Below are 24,212 nucleotides of genomic sequence, written 5' to 3' on the forward strand. Positions count from 1 at the left end.
CCCACGGAGGAATCATGGTCCTGGAAGGGGAAATGATGCTTGACTAACCTATTAGTGTTGTCAGGCTAATTAAGCAATTTGGACAGAAGAGACCTGGTGGATGTAATTTATTTATATTTTCAAAAGGCCTCTGACAAGGCTCATACCAAAACTACTTGAATACTTAGTCACTGTGAGACTTAGGAAGATGTTTTGACATGCATAAGGAGCTGGCTTAGAGTCAGGAAACAAAAGGTAGGAGGGCCAAATAAGTATTTCTTCAGATACAGGAGTTCAAATAGTGGCATCTTCCAAGGAGTGGAGTGCCATAATTCCTTTAGACAAACCGTGCCCAGAGAATTCTCCAGTCTTACAGATAACAGCAGTGTAATTTTTACCTTCAGATCTGTCTACAAACCTTCCCAATATTCTAGCACCCAAGCAAAATCCCGCAGCTAAGGAAATGAGATGAGGAGAAAGTGGAGGAGATGGAGGAGGAAAAGGAGGAGAAGAGGAGAAGCCTCATCTCTCTCGTGTTTTCTGGGTCTCTACCAAAAGAGCTAGTAAAAAAAAAAAAAAAATTGAGCATTCTAATCATAAATCCTTAGAATCACTACTTAGACAATCCTGACCATCCTAAACCCTCCTGGGAATTAAAAAAACCAAATTGTGAGTCATTATCATTGAAAAGTTCCCTGATGCTCTTAGTTGATAGATAAAAGGACTGATGAACTTCTCTGTGGAAAATACAGTTACATTTACAGAAAAACAAAATTCCATTCATTGGGAAGGGGGGGTCCTTAGATAAAAAGCTACATTACGCTGGGAAAGACTCAGAAAAATAATCTGAATTTTTGTATAGTTATTTCTGAAGATATTCCAGCAAGACGCTAGTTTAAAAAGCCAATATATTTGTGAAGAGATAAAAGCATATAAACAAAGTAGTATCTGACACTTAAAGTAATAATATGGCTGGGCCATATTATGTGGTTTAGGTTTCTGCATCTAAGGAAAGATACATAGAAGTAGAAAGAATCCAGCAAAGACCAAGCACAGACCCAAGGGAGATAAGCACCTGGATAAATCCATACAGAAGAAATGAGCCTTCCAGGCTGAGAAGATGAAGCCAAGAAGAGTATGATAGGCCAGTGACCTCTACTTAGTCGTGGAAGGTGAAAATTGAGACTTGAAAGATATAAATACAGGATTGAAAAGAAAACATTACCAAATTGGTAATCAACATAAAATCCATACTGCCCACCTATATGGTATTAGAAAATTATGAAGTACTGCAACAATCAAGATTTAGCTAAACCTAGAAATGCTAGGCAAAGAACAAAGATATTCTGAAGTACCTTTAAAAGTGTTTCACCTCCACATATTCTAGAATCATATATTTAGCTGAATCTTCATTTTTTTCTACAAAGAATCACTGCACAAACTTGATCCCACGTATAGATCAATAATTCATATAGAACATGGCCTTAACCAAAGATGGAATTTCTAAAATATTTGAGTGGTAATTAAGTTCATTTTATTTATTTTTATTTGTATTTTTAATTTTTGGCACTGCCTGCAGCAGGTGGAAGTTCCCAGGCTAGGGACTGAACTTGCACCACAGCAGGGACCTGAGGCACTAAAGTGACAATGCCAGGATCCTTAACCCACTGCACCACCAGAGGACTCCAGAGGTCTTTTTTCCTCTCTCTCTCTCTCTCTCTCTCTCTCTCTCTCTCTCTCTCTCTCTCTCTCTCTCTCTCTCGGCCTCCCAGGGGCATATGGAATACCTAGCCAGGGATCAGATCTGAGCCACAGTTGCAACCAACACTACACCTGTGGCAATGCTGGACCCTTTAACCCACTGTACTGGGCCTAGGATCGAACCTGCGCCCTGGCGCTGCAGAGATGCTGCTGATTCCATTGCACCAAAGCAGGAATTCCTTTAAAGCTCATTTTAATTGCAATATGTGATTTTAGAAGAAATACTGATTGTTCTCCAATAAAAGTTTGAAAAATGGAAAATGTTATTCCTCCATCAAAACCATTTTACTCACTTCTTATCAAAAAGAAAACTTGATATATGAATCTCAAGGTAAAAGTTTTCTCACCATTATATCTTATATGTTGTTTCAGAAACCAGTGATGAAGACAACTAGAACTAAATTTCTACAAACTCGAGCAAGACTGTTTTAGAAAGTAAAATAAATGCAGTAACATTTGCTGATTAATAAGCTTGGAACATTAATATTTCATGATTACTAAAAATTTTTACTTTCCACAATCTAAAATAAATTACTTGTAAATATTTTTAATATTGGGTCTAAATTCATTTGCATAAGTCTAATAGAATAAAAACTAATGTGATACTGATACCCTCACAGTCTCCTCAGTTCCTGATTCACCATAACAAAGCATTGGAATGGCAGCTGTTTTACAAATTTATTAAAGAAAAAGTACATTTTCAGAGAGGGAGAAGGACTCATAAGTGCACCGGTTAAAAAAAAGAGGGCCCAATTCACTCTGCAATAGTCTTTATACCCCACAATGTGACCTGCGTGTAGACCCAACTTGATCTTCTGATTGGTCTTGGGCAGGATACCTTATCTGCATGGGAACAGGTTATATGGTGGCCTGGTGAAGAATGGGTGACATTCCTTCTCTAGCAGAGAGTGAGAGGCCCAGGCTGGTCAAGGTGCAGGAAGGGGCATTACAATGAGACATGGCCAGAGGCTTTTAGGTTTAATCTCCTTGAAGGGAACTTGAAGACTATAATACTACTTTAGATTTATAAAAAAAAAAACAAAAACAAAAACAAAAAAAAACTTCCACATTATTAACCAAAAAAAATCACATATAATAAAGATTAACTATACAATTAAATTGTGCTTTTTAATGTGATTCTAAATGGGATTGTTTCCCTAATTTCTCTTTCTGATCTTTTGTTGTTAGTATATAGAAATGCACTTGATTTCTGTGTATTAATTTTGTATCCTGCGACTTTGCCAAATACTTAGGAATAAACCTACCTAAAGAGACAAAAGACCTGTACTCTGAAAACTTAAGATGCTGATGAAAGAAATCAAAGATGACACAAACAGATGGAAAGTTTCTGCACAGCAAAGGAAACCCTAAACAAAATGAAAAGATAACACACAGAATGGGAGAAAATATTTGCAAATGAAGTGACTGACAAGAGATGAATCTCCAAAATTTATAAACACCTTCTGCCGCTCAGTACCAAAAAAAACAAACAAACAACCCCATCAAAAAATGGACAGAAGATTTAAACAGACAATTCTCCAAGGAAGACATACAGATGGCCAAAAAAACACATGAAAAGATGTTCAACATCACTAATTATTATAAAAATGCAAATCAAAACCACTATTGGGTACCACCTTACACTGGCCAGAATGGCCATCATCAAAAAGTCTACAAACAATAAATGCTGGAGAGGGTGTGGAGAAAAGGGAACCCTATTGGTGAGAATGTAATGTGGTGCAACCACTGTGGAAAATAGCATGGAAATTCCTCAGAAAACTGAAAAATAGAATTACCATTTAATCTAGCAATCCCACTCCTGGGCATCTATCCAGAGAAAACCATGACCTGAAAAGATGCAAGTACTCCAATGTTCATTGCAGCACTCTATACAATAGCCAAGACATGGAAACAACCTAAATGTCATCGACAGAGGAAAGAATAAAGAAGATGGGGTACATATGCACAACAGAACATTACTCAGCCTTTAAAAGGAAAGAAATAACGGTATTTGCAGCAACATGGATGGACCTAGAAATTATCATGCTAAGTGAAGTCAGTCAGACAGCGAGACACCAACATCATATGCTATCACTTACATGTGTAATCTAAAAAAAAGGACACAATGAACTTCTTTGCAGAACAGATTCTGACTCACAGACTTTGAAAAACTTACGGTTTCCAAATGACACAGGTTGCGGGGGTCAGGGGACACGTGGCAGGGTTGGGATGGAAATGCTATGAAAATGGGTTGTTATGATCACTGTACAACTATAAATGTAATAAAATTCATTGAGTAATTAAAAAAATTAAATTAAATTAAATTAAATTGGACTTGGCTAAATATCAACATATTCTGCTAACACAGAAAATGAAGTACATTAAAAACGGCTGATCTTTCCAGCCGGTTAGTACATAAAAATCTAGATTTCCTTTTCAAGTTTTTAGTGGTTGCAAAACAGCTTGGAAGGCTAGCATTAGAAATTTCTATCAACAAATCATTAGCCTCCAGAATAAAAATGTGGGGTTCTACAATGACATTCCTCTTTCATAGCCAAATTTTCTAGAGAAAACTTTTATGATAACACTTACTAAAACAGAACCTTTTATTTTCTTTGTAATGTCTTAGTGGAAACTTAAACATACACTTTTCAAAAATGATATATGGCCTATATGGCTATGTAATTTCAAGCTTAGTGCAAGGGCTTTAAAATCCCTCTGTGAAGTGTATTTTATGTGAAACCTCAGTTGTTATGGTTTGCTTTAACTTATGTAATTATGTATGAGGTCAATATGGAAAACTAGCCCTCACTCATTACTGGCAAACATTCCTAAACAATGTGTGTGCCTTCAGGAATCAAACTAACAGGCTCACAGTCCATAACAAGGTCAAATGAAAGCGACCAATTGTTCGGCCACTAAACGGTTGTGATTGTTTCCTAAATTACAATTGTACTTTGGAGATGGCTTAACAGGCAATAAATTATATCCCAGATGCTCTCAGATGACAAGCAACAGCACAGGAAATGAATAGAGTTCATGCTAATTGTCACATATCAAAGCACAAACACAAATCTTCCATTATGTCAATATAAAAACCTTTGAGACATGGTGCATAAGAAAGATTTCTATTTGAAATTTAGTCAACTAAAATTCACAGACATGTTTGAAGATATAAAATTTAAAGCCCTTTAAAAGTTTTCAAATTTAAAATGTTAGTTTGAAATGTCAGTGTCTCAGTGGGCTATAATTATTTCTATCTTTCAAGAAAAACAATCTAAATCAGGCTTGGATTTCTTTCTCCATTAAAAAAAAATTCTTTGAAAGATTAGAGTTTTGTACATACAATAAGCGTCCCTACTCTGATATTCATTGGTCTGTTTGGTTACTTCAAGATGTGGAGAATTCACCACTTCAGCAAGAGCCCATTCTATTTGTAGTTAGGTCAGATCATTAAAAAGATCTTCCATATCACAAAATCAAATACCTCGGAATACACCTGACCAAGGAGGTAAAGGACCTATATGCCGAGAACTATAAAACTTTAATCAAAGAAATCAAAGAAGATGTAAAGAAATGGAAAGATATTCCATGTTCCTGGATTGGAAAAATCAATATTGTGAAAATGGCCATACTACCCAAAGCAATCTACAGATTCAATGCAATCCCTATCAAATTACCCATGACATTTTTCACAGAACTAGAACAAACAATCCAAACATTTATATGGAACCACAAAAGACCCAGAATCGCCAAAGCAATCCTGAGAAACAAAAACCAAGCAGGAGGCATAACTCTCCCAGACTTCAAGAAATACTACAAAGCCACAGTCATCAAAACAGTGTGGTATTGGTACCAAAACAGACAGACAGACCAATGGAACAGAAGAGAGAACCCGGAAATAAACCCTGACACCTATGGTCAATTAATCTTTGACAAGGGAGGCAAGAACATAAAATGGGAAAAAGAAAGTCTATTCAGCAAGCATTGCTGGGAAACCTGGACAGCTGCATGCAAAGCAATGAAACTAGAACACACCCTCACACCATGCACAAAAATAAACTCCAAATGGCTGAAAGACTTAAGTATACGACAGGACACCATCAAACTCCTAGAAGAAAACATAGGCAAAACACTCTCTGACATCAACATCATGAATATTTTCTCAGGTCAGTCTCCCAAAGCAATAGAAATTAGAGCAAAAATAAACCCATGGGACCTCATCAAACTGAAAAGCTTTTGCACAGCCAAGGAAACCCAAAAGAAAACAAAAAGACAACTGACAGAATGGGAGAAAACAGTTTCAAATGATGCAACCGACAAGGGCTTAATCTCTAGAATATATAAACAACTTATACAACCCAACAGCAAAAAAGCCAATCAATCAATGGAAAAATGGGCAAAAGACCTGAATAGACATTTCTCCAAAGAAGATATACAGATGGCCAACAAACACATGAAAAAATGCTCAACATCGCTGATTATAAGAGAAATGCAAATCAAAACTACCATGAGATACCACCTCACCCCAGTCAGAATGGCCATCATTAATAAATCCACAAATAACAAGTACTGGAGGGGCTGTGGAGAAAAGGGAACCCTCCTGCACTGTTGGTGGGAATGTAAACTGGTACAGCCACTATGGAGAATAGTTTGGAGATACCTTAGAAATCTATACATAGAACTTCCATATGATCCTGCAATCCCACTCTTGGGCATCTATCCGGACAAAACTCTACTTAAAAGAGGCACGTGCACCCGCATGTTCATTGCAGCACTATTCACAATAGCCAGGACATGGAAATAACCTAAATGTCCATCGACAGATGATTGGATTCGGAAGATGTGGTATATATACACAATGGAATCCTACTCAGCCATAAAAAAGAATGACATAATGCCATTTGTGGCAACATGGATGGAACTAGAGAATCTCATTCTGAGTGAAATGAGCCAGAAAGACAAAGACAAATACCATATGATATCACTTACAACTGGAATCTAATATCCAGCACAAATGAACATCTCCTCAGAAAAGAAAATCATGGACTTGGAGAAGAGACTTGTGGCTACCTGATGGGAGGGGGAGGGAGTGGGAGGGATCGGGAGCTTGGGCTTATCAGACACAACTTAGAATAGATTTACAAGGAGATCCTGCTGAATAGCATTGAGAACTATGTCTAGATACTCATGTTGCAACAGAAGAAAGGGTGGAGGAAAAAATGTAATTGTAATGTATACATGTAAGGATAACCTGACCCCCTTGCTGTACAGTGGGAAAATAAAAAATATTATTAAAAAAAAAAAAGAAAAAAAAGATCTTCCATTGAGAATCCCAAGTGGCATTTTATTTATTTATTTGTCTTTTTAGGGCCACACCTGCAGCATATGGAGGTTCCCAGGCTAGGGGTCGAATCTGAGCTATTGCTGCTGGCCCACGACACAGCCACAGCCACACCAGATCCAAGCCGTGTCTGTGACCTACACCACAGCTCATAGCAACACCAGATCCTTAAGCCACTGAACAAGGCCAGGGGTCAAACCTGAGTCCTCATGGATGCTAGTCAGATTCATTTCTGCTGAGCCATGACGGGAACTCCCCCAAGTGGCATTTTAGAGTATACCTATGTATATAAATACAGAGCAGAACAGCCTTTAATGTAATTCAGTGAACATACTGTGAATTATGCGGCAGCCAAAATCAACCTACCTATACTTTCTACCATATGGCTCTACCTGGCCTGTCAGAGTTGCAAGAAATAAAACTAATTCATATCCACACTGACGATCCCTTTAAATATCTTGAGGTACAAACAAGGCCGCCACCTCCCCATCTTACCTTCTCTGATAGGTACTCAATCACTTACACTTTGTATTACAATAGAATTACCATATTCTTCCCTGAACATACTTCTAAAAAGTATCTTCTTTAAACTAAAATGATCTCTATGGCCAATGGTCTTATAGTCGGTCCCAAAAATGGTTTTATGGTTTATATTTAAAAGGCATAATGACAAGTGAAACAAACTTCAGAGTGAAGATACTCATAATCTAGATAACAGACCTTCTCAAGAAAAGCAATAGTGAAAATAAATGCGCTTGAACTATTTGTCTTCTATTGTATCTATGACTGAAGACATGAATGCATGGTAAATGCTCAAAGAGAAGTGATTGTATAGATCATCTAAAAATCAAATAAACACCTGACATTTAGCTATTACTTTTATAAGATTCTATTTCAGTGAGCTTATCCTCTTTCCACAATGAGTTTCAAAGGTGTATTTAAATTAAACACACTTTACATATCCCAGTAAGAAATGATATAAAAGCTATACTTATTTTAAAAACCACTTTGCTTTTTGAAAAAAATCACATAATTATTGAGTTCACCTGAAAGCTGTATTGTTGGGTTTATGCTCCTAGCATTTATGTTAGAAAGAGAACTGCTCTGCTCCTTTGTTTACTTAAGAGGTTTAAGAAGATAAAGCCTTACAATTCAAGGCACAATATTGTTTTCAAACTTCCAGTACAATCATCTAATGTAGGAGAACATTTGTGTTTGGGTAAAGAAAATCTCACTGGGAGTATTTTTTTGATTGTTGAGTACCTACAATAAAAATAAAACCTAAGGAATTTTGTAAGTTTAATCCCTATCATACACTGTGTTAAATGTTGTAAACTTATTCTCTTGTTAGATAAGTGAATTCGATAAGCAACAACTTTCATCCCATTTTACAAATGAGATAACTGAGACTCCATGAAGTTAATTTCCTGCTCAAAGTCACAAAGAACAAGGCAGCCAGAGATGTGGATTTACTGCAGTTTGACTTGAGAGACCCCACACTTCAGAATGTTCTATATACTTCCCCTGGACCAACCAAGTGCTAGATAGTGAGTTTGTGACAAATGCACAGAAATAAAAATGATCTCTATCTTTTAATTCCTAAGGAGAGAGAGTCAAATAACTACAATGTAAACAGAGTTATTAAAATCTCAGAAAACTGAGGAGTCATCTACTCTGCTTTAAGTATTTGAACACACATGATATCAATCTGCACCGAACACAAGGCAGGCAGAGCAAGTAGTCTTATCCTCTACACATGATAGGTACAGAACCTGAGGCTTATGTGTATGATTTAAAACAGAAGATCACACCTCTGTTAGGTGGAAGAGCTAAGATTTAGGCTGAAAATTTCTAACTCCAAGTATAATAATAGGTAAGGTCAGCGCCCTCTGACTTCTAGGCTACACAAATGATGATACCAAAAAACTCTGAATTTTATCTCTCATGTTTCTTTGGAGGAATCAGGATGGCAAGGGGCATGAGCAACAAAAGATGAAGTGGCAGGAAGATCAACACATGGTGTAGCTCAAAATTTAGACTTCAAAGCTCTGACGGCAAATTCACAGAGGGACATAGCCAAATGTCCAGGTGTGGAATGATCTGCTTCCCCACAGGGATCTCTTCCTGTTATCCTGGCTCCCCATACTCCACCCCCTGGGAAAATAGTTGGAGTATGAATTAGGTTTTTAGGTTCCAACTCCTGCAGAGGCTGGCTTTTTCTGGCCCAGGACCAGGCTTAGCACAGAGATTGGGAAAAAAAAAATCTCTATTTCAGAAAAGATCTGTGGCAGGATGGATTTTTAGAGGGAAGGAGGGAAATGAAAATGATTTAGAAAGCAAAGTCCAAGATCTCAATAAGATGTAAAAGCAGATGGGAAATTTTATGTGTCTTGAACTGCTTGGAACTGGTTGACCTGTTTGGGATGTCAGTTAACTGTCTGCATTTTAAAATCAGCACATAGGGTAAAAGAATGCTGGAATAAAAGAAGCATCGTGATATTCAGGGTGTAAAAGGAAATAGTTCATCGAGGATGGATTTTTACGTTTGTATTTTCTTCACCTTTTATGGAACAATTCCAAGAGGGTGCCTAATATTAGAGACAGTACCTGGTTGCCTGTGTGATTCCATTACAAGAGCTCATGAAAGGTCAACCTGGCCAATCTGTAAATTCAGATAGCTTCGAAAAATGTGTTTTTTGTAACTGGACAAAAACATAATGCTAATTCCGGAGGTTGGCTGAAGGGGACAAAAGGGAGAAAAAATCATTTATGCATGCACTTTGCATATATTATTTCATTTGATTCTCACTACAAGTCTTTGGTGATGATGCTATAACCCCCATTCTAGATATGAAGAAACTGGACAGTTTAGAGGTTAAACAACTCAGCGAAGGCCACCCTGGTAACAAACAGTGAACCCAAAATTTGAAGACAAATCTGTTTGACTCCAAACACACAGGTCTTATTAACCCCATAATATCTTAAAAAAAGCATTAGCCAGGAAGAGTGTCCCGATTAACATACTGACATCAATAGTTACAAGAAAGATAATGGAGGTATAGGAAGGGGTATGTGGGGTGAACAGCAGTGATAAGCTTGTGTGTGCATCCAAGGCCAGAGGCAGACATACTTTAACTACATGCAATTAATGGGGCTCCAAATTTTGCTTTCTTGGCTCAACTATCTTCCCTTTATCTGTATTCTCTGGGTTCTTCTTGCCTTGCTTACTATGTGCCTGATCCCTCTTACATCAACTCTTCACATCCCTTCTAGTTGTTCTGGCAAGACATGTTTCAGTTTTCTGGAGCAGTTGCCAAAACAAGCATTTCAACATCTGGAAATCATCCTCCATCACTTTCACCAGTAAGACATATTTGCCTTAAAAGGTAGTTCCCATATAGACCCCTGGAGATTCCACATTACCTTCGAGTAACAACTTTCCAATATTCCCTGGCTATGGAAAATTGCAACCCACTGACTTCAAACTCTGGCACTTTCTATCACTTTAATAATGACATATTTTATAAGTCAATATTACAGCATCCTAAAGTAAAATAATTTTAAAAGGAAAAATTAAGACAAATGATCAAGCAAACAAAAAAGCATACAAACACACACACACTCTCACAATTCTCTAGATTCTTTAAAGGAGACAGACATACCAGAAACTCTGTTTTGTTATTCTATCATACATGATAGTTGAAAGTCAATATCACTAATATAAACTGCAAAACAACAATGAAATAAATACATAGCAGCAATAACAACAAAAATTCACTATCAAGATAAGGTTCTACTTCAAGAATTACTAACAGAAGACTTAAATTTTACTGAAGATGAGCATCATTTGCTGGGGGAGCCAGGATTCAAGACTCCTAGTTCTGCTTCTTGCACTGATTTGCTTTGTATTTTTAGCAGGGATGAATCAGTTCCACAAAATGACCAGGAAAATGCCTTCGATAAAGGACAGGTAGGCAGTGCCCAGTAAAGCAGAATCTTGATAGTCCCCCATCTTCCCCCACCTTCCCTAGAACAATGCGAAACTGCAGTTTAACGCTCTACCTACACAATCAACAGCCTTCTGAAGCCATCAAAATAAACTATTATTTTTAATGCAGAGTTCCACCAGACTGAGTTTCACGAGTTTAGCATCTTGACTGGATTTTATGCAACCTTTTTTCCTTGAATTAACAGCAGTTAAAAAAAAAAGAAAATGAAAAAAAAAAAAAAAAAGACTGGTTAGTTTTGTAGATCTTTTCGTTGCTGTAATATGACATGAACCTTAGAGATGGTAAAATAGAGATAGTTGGAACTAATGTACAGAACCAAATTTTTTAAACTTTGTTTTCCTTTAACTTCTGTGAAGTTTCACTTATCTAAAAAAATTTATACAAATATGAAATGTAATGTTTCATATTGCATTGCAATATAGTGCACTGTAACATAGTATTTGTAAAATACTCTTTGTCTAATAATATTAAACAAAATTAAATAAAACCTGAAACAAAATTAAGGCAATCAGTAAATGCTTGTGGAATGACTGAATGGTTCTTTATGGGTAATTAAGATGAAAGGGTAGCCATGACCCTAAAGCACACTGAGAGGTTTCAAATGCTATCCATCCCATCCATTTTATTTTTATTTATTTTTTTAATATGTTATTGCCATTTTTTTTGACTTTTGACTTTATTAGAATGTCCTTTTTTTCTCACTACAAATATTCCTCTTTTCTTTTCTTTTTTTTTTTTTTTTTTGTCTTTTTGCCATTTCTTGGGCCGCTCCCGCGGCATATGGAGGTTCCCAGGCTAGGGGTTGAATCGGAACTGCAGCTGCCAGCCTATGCCAGAGCCACAGCAACGCAGGATCCGAGCCGCGTCTGCAACCTACACCACAGCTCACGGCAACGCCGGATCGTTAACCCACTAAGCAAGGGCAGGGACAGAACCCACAACCTCATGGTTCCTAGTCGGATTCGTTAACCACTGCGCCACGACGGGAACTCCCCATCCGTTTTATTTATTTTACAGCACTTATTGCTCTGAATTTTGCTCCTTCTGTCGGGAATGGCCTTCCCTTGGACTTTCACACGTCTGATATCATCTCCTCATTCAGATCGTCACACAAACTAAATCCACTTTAAGTAAAGGAGCACTCACTACTCTTCAGCTCTCCAGAATAGTACCATCCAGAGGACTTTCTGTTGGGATGAAAATGTTCGATTATCTGCACTGTCTAATAAAGTAGTCACTAGCCACACTGGCAGCACTTAAATTTAAATTAAATTAAATTAAAATATCTACAAGTGGTAGCGGTTAATGGATGTTATATTGGCCAGCACAGCTTCAGAACCCTACTCTGTTTTAATTCCTTTATGCCACTTTAGTAACTGAAGTTATCTCTTTTGTAAAAAAAATATTTTGTTCACATATTACCTTATCCTATTGCATTAATTTTTTAATTGCTGCTAAAACAAACTATCACAGACTGAGTAACATTAAAAACACCAGCAATTTCTTCTGGAGGTCAAAAATCTCAAATGGGTCTCACTGACGAAAATGAAAGTGTTGGCATTCCTTCTGGTAGCTCTAGTAGAGAACTCATTCCATGGCCTCTTCCAGCTTCTAGAGGCTGCCTGTATTCCTAGGCTCATGGATCCTTTCCATCTTCAAAGCCAGCAACATCAGGCCAGTCCATCTCTCCATTTCTTTCTTCCAATTCCCCTCTTCTACTTTTATATTGTTGAATTTGTTCTTACTGCTGCTATAACAAATTGCTACAAATTTACTGTCTTAGCAATACAAATTTATTATCTTGCAGTGCTGGAGAGCAGTAGTCTAAAATAGGACTCACTGGGCTAAACTCAAGGAACCCGCTGGACTGAACTCATTCTGCAGGCCCTAGAAGAGAATTCATTGCTTTGTCTTTTTCAGCTTCTAACAGCCACCTGCATTCCATGACACAAGGCCCCTTTCTCACTTTTCATAACAAGCAACATAATACCTTTACATGCCCTTCTTTGATTCTGACCCTGCTCTGGTCATTACATCTTTCCCTGATGTAATGACCTGATCTTTTCTGTCTCCTTTTTAATCTTATAAAGATCCTTATGATTACATTGAGCCCACTCAGATAATCCAAGTTAATCTCCCTCTCTTAAACCAGCTAATAAGCAACCATAATGCCATCTATAAACTTAATTTCCCTTTAACGTGTGAAGTAACACATATACAGGTTACAGGGATTAGAGCGTGGACTTTTTTGGAGGGGCACTACTTGTCAGCCACATCCTGGAACAGAATTCTAGTTCCATGTGATCAGAGACCTGCTCATTGTTGCATTCCCAGAGCCACAGAATTTTGTCTATATCACACTGCATTCAATAAATATTTGTTAAAGAAATTAATTTTAAATTTCCTTTTTAGGGAACAATTTCTGACTGTGTATACTGAAGGTGATAGAATTTAAAAAGAAAAGAATGAAAAAACACCATAAAATTATAATTTATATTACATTTGAAAACAAACCAATATACTATTTCTTCTTTTTAACAGTGTTCTTTTATAAGGACTTGGCAAGACAAATACACTCAGTTTTCTAATTATAGTGATGGTTTTGTCCTCATATATTAACTTGAAAAGGGTCTGGCTATACTGCTTTTTTGGAGAGATTGCCCCAATAAGTTATAGGCATTATATAAAAATATCACACATTTATGCATTAATAGAAAAAAATTAATGTTACTTTTGCATTCCACAAAATATATATTGATGTTTTTCAACTATGTTTTTGTGCTAAATATTTGAGTTTGTTTTCTAGGGATAAATTCCATTAAACTGTCAGTGCTACATTATCTTCTGACACTTTCAATATAGCTAGTATAAAACCCAGTGTTAATTCACACTAGGGAATATAATAAGCATATGGTCTATTAAGTTACTCTAATAATTTTCAATAAAATAGTGGAAATATGATGGGAGGATTAGTTGCTATGGTAGATGAAAAATAACATCTGGTAACAAAATGGAAAATTCAGCCTAGGCAACTGTTAATGTGACTATGCAATAGCTTTGATTGCCTTCAATATTTTTCACCCAACTCCCCAATGGAGAGCTCAGCAAACAGGCCATAATGAAGCAAGTAACTAAGTATTCTATACAATTTAATGAAGTTGTAGGTATAGACAGGTAGATAGATCACCAAGCACAGCAAAATGTTCTAAATGAGTTTTGTGAGATATATGAAGATCTGAATACAAATAATGCTAAAACTACTAAATCACATTAAAAGTGAAAGTTGGATGAATTTATTTTCTTTCTTTAAAATCTCTTTCTTCCATGTTTATCAAAGCATATACAAATAACAACACATTTGGAAGTTCAACCCAAAACAAAAGTAAAAACAATATAATATTACAGAAGAATTTCAAGTATTCATTGAGTTAACAGGGCATACTACGGACATTTAAGTAAAAAGGTCCAAAAAGAACAGGAATACAATTTCATCAATTATCTTGAACAATAATCACAAACAGAGGATTCTGTTGTTTTCTTAGGCAAAAGGAAGTAAGAGCTGCACCACTTTGCTGAACTGACTGGACGGAAGAGACAACATGGAATCCCAACCTAGGCTATTGTCTACTTCAAAGTGTATTTCACACATACCAATAAGAGGAAGTCTGGAATGTAATGTGCTTTGGATGACAAAAATAAAATGTGGGCTAATTCTTCAGCAGAACTAAATGTTTTGTGGTATTCTTGCTTGAAATAAAACTTTGCCAAGAGTTTGGTCAAAATGCCCTACTCCTTCTGGTATGTTCTGGTTTGAAGAAAGAATATTTTTACCATCAGTGAACTGACTGAAATAATAAACAATTTTTATTTGATGTAAATTATACCTATATGATTTTTCTTGATTTAAATACAAAAAGTTATTTGTGACAATTAAATTTGTAAGACATTCCCATTCTATATACTTGTTTTTCCCTCTCTCTCTAGATAGACTACGAGTTCAGTGAAAACAAGGGGTCTTATACACTGTGGTATCCTTACAGCTTCACATAATACCTGGAACACAGCAGTGTCCAATAAATGTTTGTCGAATTGGAATTAGAAGATCAATTTTTTTTAGGCAAATCATACCAGTAATTAATAGATGAATCTCTGAGAATCAGCACAATAATAGCTGAAGATATGTGCAATGATTAACTCCATAGAAATCACTTTATTGAATACTTCATGGAAAATTATATTATTTTAAATGTAATAGCAAGTATTCTCATCACATACAGATCAAATATCATTAAGCCAAGGAGAATTTTATGCAGCTTTCTTTCTAATCCACTGATTATAGTCCTTTACTTTTGTACCATACTTCTCCAGCTCTACAAACATTTCCTAGCACTAAAAATATTAACATAATGGAAACACCAACAGACCATATCTATTATTTCATTAATAATATTCAATAGATCCTTAAGGATTAGAAAACAACATAGAACTAAAATTATCAGAGTATAATCTAGTTAAATATATGACCTAATAGAAAGCAATTATAGAACTAAAATTAGCTGAGTACTATCTAGTTAAATACATGACCTAAATGGCTAACACGTGAAATTAGTTCAGTAATTAGTATATGAGAGTATACGAGAAGTCTAGTCTCTGAAAACTTTGCTTTGATTCTTAACTGTTTGGACAACCACTCTCAAAGGTGAACACAAAACTCCACACTGCCAGATCTAGTACCTTTCCTCCATCACCTTTCCCTTGGATATCTGTAATAAAATTACCATTGATTTCTTTTTATAACACCTCTGATGGCCTCCACAGTACTAAGACTGCTGCCTCCTTCCTCTCTGAACGCTTCACTCATTCCTGACAATGCCAAGTGATTTTCCCTTCTCCTGCTGACTCTAAGCTTATTCTTAAAAGTTTAACATATTTTAGTGCATATTACATAGTCTATTTCTTAGCCTAATTATTTCAAATGTTTACTTTCCAGCTAAATTAGAAACTTCCCAAGGTTAGGAATCAAGGATTCTACTTCCTAATTTATTAATAAATATATAGGTTAAGTGCACCTTAGCACTCAGCTTGCTACATAGGAGTCAAATAAGTATTCTTATTGCCAGATTTAGTGATTATCAATGGTAGCACAAATTGGTATAAAATTTCTGCAGGTAAATTTTTAAACTCATTTGTAATTACCTTCATGGAAACATACATATTTTGATAAAAAATGTCACTACCATAAGAAGAAAAATATTTTCTTAGCAAATAAACATTTTCATTGAAGATCCTTCCACTGAAAATGTTTGGTTCAGACATCTCATATTTACAACTTTTGACTAATTTATAAACCAGCTTAAGATGGTCTACATGTATGTTGTTACTTATATATCCATCATTTCTCTTTACAAAAGAGAAAGTATATAACTAGTTGTATCTCTCATATTGAGATTCTTAAATATGAAGATTATTTCTTATTCTTTCTACTTACAATTTTTAACATGGTGCTTAGGATTCAGTGATCAAGGAAACACTCAATAAATATTTGGCCAATTACTATTTCATTATCTGTATAATCAGTAAGCCAGGACAGAAAGCCTAATAATTAGAGGTATCTTGCTGAATGCTAAACCAGCCTTAGTTTTTCTTTCCAAAAGTTATATTTGGCTCTTGCCCTATAACACAACTTGTGATTGCATTTGCTTTTGCCTCTATGCAGAATCCAGGTTACATGATTTCCTATTTCATCTCAAGAAAACATTTTAGTTGGATAAATTAAAAGTTATATGGTTATTTTCTTCTCACTATAGCTCTTCATGATAATTCTCAACTTCCAGGACTCAAAAAAATCTAAAAAAAAAAAATTATAAGCTTCTACAAGAGATTGAATTATACTTTCCCTAATCATTGCCTATCACAGATTTGGTCTCACTGAAATCTCTAAGAATATAGCACTGAATAAAAATGATTTTCAAATGGTAGTGTGGATTGTTTTTCTTAGTAATTAAAACTGTCTCCCCTGTGGCTCTGGTGTAGGCTGGCGGCTATAGCTCCGATTGGACCCCTAGCCTGGGAATCTCCACATGCCGCGGGAGCGGCCCAAGAAATAGCAAAAAGACCAAAAAAATAAAAATAAATAAAACTGTCTCCCTCTTTCCTTTTCCTCTCTCTATAAGATACAATTGAAAAAAATCCCAGGAACCAGAAAATCTAGACTCTCTATCTCTGTCCAACATCTGCTGCATCCTTCATCCCTTATGAGTCTCAGTTTCTTCATCTGTAATCTAAGGTGCTGGGTTTTGACATATATGTCAAATGAATGAATGTACTTTGTGAACTACACAATCCTACTTAGATATAGTGTGATATTATTACTAATAGAATCAGAAGATTCTACAAATAAATGTCAACTGACTATAGACCACTGTCCAGCACAGAAAATCCTAGCCTTGCCTCTGAGAAAGTGAATCTTTTTATTGTTGTTATTAGGTTTAATACCTGAGGTAGGTATTAAGTGGGGAGAAGGGGTTAGAAACTGATAGAAGGTTGAAATTATCAAACAAAAGCAAAACATACTGACCAGCCAGAAAAAGAAACAACATGTATCCTGATGTAAGCATTTTGAGCAACTGTTTGATGTTTAACCAATATTCACAGTAAAAACAAATGATTTACTGATAACTTAATCTTGATATCATGCTAGTGCAAATACAGGAATAGGTAAAATAATTGGTCTCAAAGGACATTCTAGCATACATAATTTGTTTAAATTAAATTGATTTAATTTTAATTTTAATTAAAATTGATGCATTAAAATGACTTGGACATTAAAATAACTGAGATAATAAAAGTTGATGTACTCAAGCATGAACTATCACAACCTCCCCCTCCCACCCCATATACCCTGAATTTATTTCTTTCACTTGAAGCTACAACTACATCTTTGCCTCCTTGCATCTAATGTCAAAGATATAATAGCCAATATCCTCTTAAAGGCTAACTCTTCTTAACACTCAGTGTTTTGTCTTCTCTATCCTGGTTGATCTTTATTCCCCCTTTCTTTCTGTATCTTCATCATCTCCCCTTCCATGGGACTCTTCCACTAAGTCTATGAACTTCCTACTGCATCATCTAAAAACAAAGTAAAACAAAAATCCTCACTTGACTCTACTCCTTATCCTATATATGGTCCTATATTTCTTCTTCCTTTCACAATCAAGTTGCTTAATGAAGGGGGGGGGAGGAGTCTATACCTATTAATTCTAGTATTATTAGATACTGCATTTTAAACAGTCAAGAAATTATGCAAAAAATTGTCTATAATTTAAATGAGATCATCCTACATTCCATTCTCCAAGCATTAAAGTAGTTGTAGTTTCCTGCAAAACAATGCTAAATAATACTTCTGAGTATTTCTTCATGTATTTTTTCCTATATAGATGCTATCTTCTTGCTCCTCTTATCAGATTTCTGCTGGTTATTGCACAGCCATCATTTATATATTAGTTCTGTCTCCTCCAAGAAATCAACCTTTGCTCTTACAAGTGCGTTAGATATTCCTCTGCCATTCTTTTTCATCATATTTACTATACTGTTTTATCATTATTTGTTCAAATGTCTATTCTCTTCATTAGGGATGCCCATTAAATATAGGAGAGTGTGTTAATCATCTCTGTGTCTCCAAAGCTTGACTAAAATCACTAAAAATAAAATAGGTAAGTTATAAAATTCTCTTGTTTCTGTATTGTAGCCAGTTAGTGTCCTTTGAAGTATGTATTTTTATGAGGTTTTACACAAAAGGGCAAACCTATATATAAAAAGCTGATTCCATTTTTTTTAAGTTTGCTGCTATATATGTGTGTGTGTGTGTGTGTGTAAACAAGATTACATAATGTAATTGGGCAACAATCTGACAATTAATGGATAAAACGTATTTTATTTTATTGGCCATGCCTCTGACATGCAGAAGTTCCCGGACCAGGGATCAAACGTGAGCTACAGCAGTAACCTGAGCCACAGCAGTGACAACATCAAGTCCTTAACTGCTGGGGCACCAAGAAACTACCAGAGGGCATTTGATTTTAAAACATCAAAAGAAATATATTTAAATTGTTAGTCACAAGCATTTATTGAATACCTCTTATATGCATAGCACTGAATCTATATCTGACTTTCTGGGTTGGAGAAATTTCTTTACAGTTAAAGTGTATATAACTAAGAGATCAATGACACTTATTAACCGATGTTAAAACAATGGACAATGAAAAAAAAGGTTCTATTATGGGCTAAATATGCCATAAAAAAGGGAAGTGGTATAGTTTAGAGAAAAAGATCAAAGATATCTGGGATAACCAAAAGGTTTCAAAGAGACTATATGGCAGCCATGATTATGATTTGAAGGATGTGGATGCGTGAAGAAGAAGCTGGCATACAGATTACAGAATGGGGTGAATGCAGGGTAATGACTCTACTCAGGTGTTTCCTCCTCTGAGACTTTCCCTGACCTCACATCCCATTTTCCACCTCTCAGGCAGTATGTGTTAGAGATGCTTTTAGAGCTCCCCGAGATCCTCTGTCTGTCTCCATCACAGCCTGGACCACATGTTTTTTTCTTGATTTTACTTGTCCACATTAGACAATTAGCTCCCTGGACTGGGGGAGGAGGAGAACAAGGATTAAATATTCATTTCTGTATCATCCAGTAAAGTACCTAGTAAACAGGAGGTACTCAGCAAATGTTTACTGAATTAAGGAACAATGAAAGAATGAAAATCGGCTGCATGGTAGGCATACACTGCTCTGTAGAGAAGAGTAAGTCAAAATCATCATCACTTGAGATCAGAGCATTATTTCTTTTAACAAAAAGTCAAATTTTTCAGAATCATTTGAAGTAAATTCTAATGTCATTAAAACACTTTTATAATGGTTCTTGAAGATGGAATGGGATTTATACTCCCCAAAGATGTAAATTATTATCAAGTACTTTCAGATGATCAAGTATATGTCATTTATTGAAGAATATATTAATTTAGAACCTGACAGTTTTCCCCCAATGGCATTTCTTATTTTAACATAGATGTGAGCATTTATGAGTGCCTTTTAAAAATCTCATCAGATTTTTAATCTAAATTTTTCATGTGCCTGAATTAGATACATGCACTTAAAGCTATTTTCTGTCCGGAATGCCTGGGAGCAAAATTCTAGCAGGGCCTGGGGTCACAGATGTTTAAAGGACTAAGTCAGTATTAGTGAAGGAGAAAGATTGGGAAATAAAACACAAAAACGGAGTCCCTCATTTTTCTCTGAAGAAAAGGGGAGGCAAGCAGCATGTTTCAAAAGTTTTGTGCTCAAGAAATGTCAATGGATGAAATCAAGCCTTTTAAATATTCAGACTAAACCTGTACATATCTCCCAACAAACATTACTGCAAAGAAAAATAAGGCTCAAAAAAAGAATAAAATAAGAAACTGAGAACAAATATGATAACCTCATGATCAACTCCTCAGCTAAAGCTCAGAAATTTTTAATTCTCCTTCCTTCCTTCTTTCCTTCCATCTTTTTTTTTTTTTTAAAGGCTGGAGAGAATAGCAGTTAGTAGATGCATTAGGTTGTCAGGAAAAATAAGCAGTTTTCATTGCAAAGACAAATCCATCAACTTTAAGGTAAGAGTCCAGGATGCCACTAAACTCTGGCCATCATATCATCAAAAAATATTTAGAGAGTTCCCATCGTGGCTCAGTGGTTAATGAATCCGACTAGGAACCATGAGGTTGCAGGTTTGATCCCTGACCTTGCTCAGTGGGTTAAGGATCCAGTGTTGTGGTGAGCTGTGGTGTAGGTTACAGATGCGGCTTGGATCTGGCGTTGCTATGGCTGTGGCGTAGGCCAGCAGCTGTAGCTCTGATAAGACCCCTAGCCTGGGAATCTCCATATGCCATGCCATAGATGCGGCCCTAAAAAAAAAAAAAAATTTAGAGAGCATTGAGTCTTATGGTTATAATAGTGTAACCCAATATGTAATAAATTTACATATGCTACCTATAATTGGAAAATTCAAAATTAATATGAAATATACAAAATCTACTGCCAGATTATTGTGAACATTTCCAAAATGCTCTTTTACAACAATGTCTAGGAACTCTGTTGTAAAGCCATTTACTAAAAATCAAATAATTTTACCGAGCTATAAATTGGAAGTGATGTTCCTTAATGAACCACAGTCAGGTAAATAACTGGAAACCTCAATCAAAACTTCAAATCCTAATTTAAGAGTACAGAGACATATTACCTACAGAAATTATACATAATGCCTCGATTACCAAAACATGTACATGAGATTTTTACAGTGATATAGCACAAATGTGACCTGTGTGAAGTAAATTTATATAAACCTTCTGTGGTCAGTGACTTTCAGAGCAGGAGGTAGCCCAGGGTTAGTACATCACAGGTTTTACAAAGGAGGAAACTGAGGTCCAGAGAATTTAAGTCACTTCCACAAAATCACCAAGTTAGTTTATGATAGAGCTACAATTACAATACAGATTTCCTGTGTCCTGGTCCAGTTTTAATTTAGAAGCTTTTCTTTAAAGTTATTTCAACAATTCATTCATGGAAGAAAAAAACAATCTATTTAGTTGAGGTCTTCATCTCTTTAACTGCATGTTTCTCTCTGTGCAAGATGAGAGTCTTAAAATATACCAGAAAGTAGACAGGCTTGAGGGATGATGGAACCTTTGTCTAAACACTTGGCTCAAATTGCTGTGGATACTTAACACCAGTTTAAACTTCTGACTCAGAGTCACCTTGTGACCCAGGAAAAGGAATACCATGCTACAAACAGGCCCTTAGAGCTTAACTTTGATTTCGCGACAGGCTTCCTGATGAGAGATGAATAGGGAAAAAGTAGTCATAATAGTGGATTCAGCCTTCTGCCAGGAAGCTACAATTTTGCTTGTAGGGAGACTGTAGTCCAGTTATATTAGAAAAAAAATCACATTTTGCTTTTCCATCTGTTCTGCTTATCCTCAAGTCAAGGTCTCTATTCTTATTTTTTCATGCTTAAGTCCTATTTGGGGGCTTTGGGAGTTTTCTGGAAAGTTGTGTAAGCAAGGTGTTTACTCTCCTCAATGAAAGGTTTGAAAAAAACCCACCAATTTTGCTTTCTTTCACATCCATGAAGAGTCTTATATTCTCTTGGATTATAAACATTATCATTTACTTAAAAGCAAACATTTATTTTGTATTCAACTAACTTTTCCTTACAGTAAAAGCATACTAAAATAATAACATTACCCTTATAAAGGCTTTTAAATCTGACCCAAAATTCCTGCAGATATTATACATTCTTTATTTTGAACCCATGAGATGTAAAATAACAGCTATTATCCCTGTTTTCTAAATGAGATGTAAAATAACTATTATCCCTGTTTTCTAAATGTGTTAAGACTCCAACACATTATATTTATAAGGAATTTATAAGGAAAGAGTCAGGACTTTACTCCAGTTGTCTGACTCAGGGCCAGTGCTCTTTGGACCATCTTGCCATGTTGAGTTAGCGGAAGTTGAATGAGTTCACGCAGCTCCTTCCTCTACAGTGACCACCCAGGTGGAGGTGCGTAACATAAAAACATTGCCCAGGGTTCACATAGATCTGTCTTGAACCAGAAAATATTAGAAAAGTAAATTGATGTTTTATGTATTAGGATAGTTTCACTTTCCTTGAACAATTCTACCTGAACCAAATGTGTAAACAACTGTCAACAGCATTATACTAGAAAATTAAATAAATAAAATTAAATAATTACACATATCACTAAGTTTGTGAAATGCATCCTAATACCAAAGTATAACTTTCGGGTGTTATACCAGTTTGCTTTTCTTGACTTGCTTTGTGAATATTCAAGAGCCGAGCACAGGCCTAGTCCAAGGGAAAAATATGAAATAAGTAAAAATTCCTCATTGCCATTTCCAACCTCGCAATTATATCTATCCCTACTCCTCTCTCCCTCTGCTCCTGGTTCCTAGGAGTCACTACTCCCCCATCCTTTTTCCTATCAAACCTAGTAACTAGGAGGGGTCTGATAAAAATTTATTCAATTAGGGAGAAAACAGCTTGGAATGGCCCAATCTGGGAATCCATCCTAAAAGAACTAATAATGTCTACTTTTTTCAGTGGTTATAAAATTTAATTCAATTATTCAATATGCAGATGAGAAAACTGAATCTAAAAGATAAGTAACTTGTTCAAGGTCAAGTTTGCAAATGGAAAACTCAGGATTCAAATGTGAGACTCCAAAGACCCAGGTTCTGCTAATTGCTTATTGAAAAAGTAAACTGAAAAGAAATTACAAGTGTAGAAATTGCTCATGCTAAAGTTTCTAAGTACAGAAAAATGGTAATAGTTGGGAACTGAGGGTATGTCTCAGAATCAAAAATAATCTCACTGTGGGACAGTGCCCTATTCCTACCTACTGCCTGTAGGCCTATTTGAAAATATATGTGCTGTTAGCTCAAAAGAATAAAGATCTATAGTATCGTGGTAGTGCTTATTTATTCTAAAATGACTATATTTTAGGAATACTGGAGAACAAAAAAATCAGAGAAATCAAAGAACTAAAATTAAGGGATATCAAAAACTTCCCCAACCTCTTTGAAATCCCCAGATAAATCCCACGAGACATGATATAGGTATAATCATGGAGTCACATTAATTTGGAGCCTTACATTTTAGTATATTATTTCAATAAGGCTATCTGAGCTAACGCTAGTAGGTATCCTTCCATACCCTAATCTTCCCACAGATTTATGCCATCCATATGAAGCTCAAATGTCCTCTGCAGAAACAGTGAGCAAATTTTTATTTTGATTTTACTAAGGCATTTTAGTTTATATTCGAATGGATCTGAAGTGATTCTGATGCCCTGACTATGGTACCCTTGATGAACAAATACAGAATGTCCATGACAGCTGTGTTTCATCCGCCTACAGTGTGAGCCATAGAGTCCATCTGATATTGGGCTTTTTACCCAGAGCCATGATGTCAGCTGATTCTGATGATCAGAGAATACTGGGGGGAAAAAATCACAAAAGGCAAGTTGCCATATAATATGCTCACATTATCC

The 24,212-nt window shown here is 35.8% G+C and overlaps 1 protein-coding gene across 3 annotated transcripts in view; it reads right to left on the reverse strand.

The window, feature by feature from the left end:
* The window catches only part of COL5A2 (collagen type V alpha 2 chain), a 369,276-nt gene that overhangs the window by 111,556 nt on the left and 233,508 nt on the right, over positions 1-24,212 (reverse strand).

This window comes from Sus scrofa, chromosome 15, assembly GCF_000003025.6.
Source record: "Sus scrofa isolate TJ Tabasco breed Duroc chromosome 15, Sscrofa11.1, whole genome shotgun sequence".
Lineage (NCBI taxonomy): Eukaryota > Metazoa > Chordata > Mammalia > Artiodactyla > Suidae > Sus > Sus scrofa.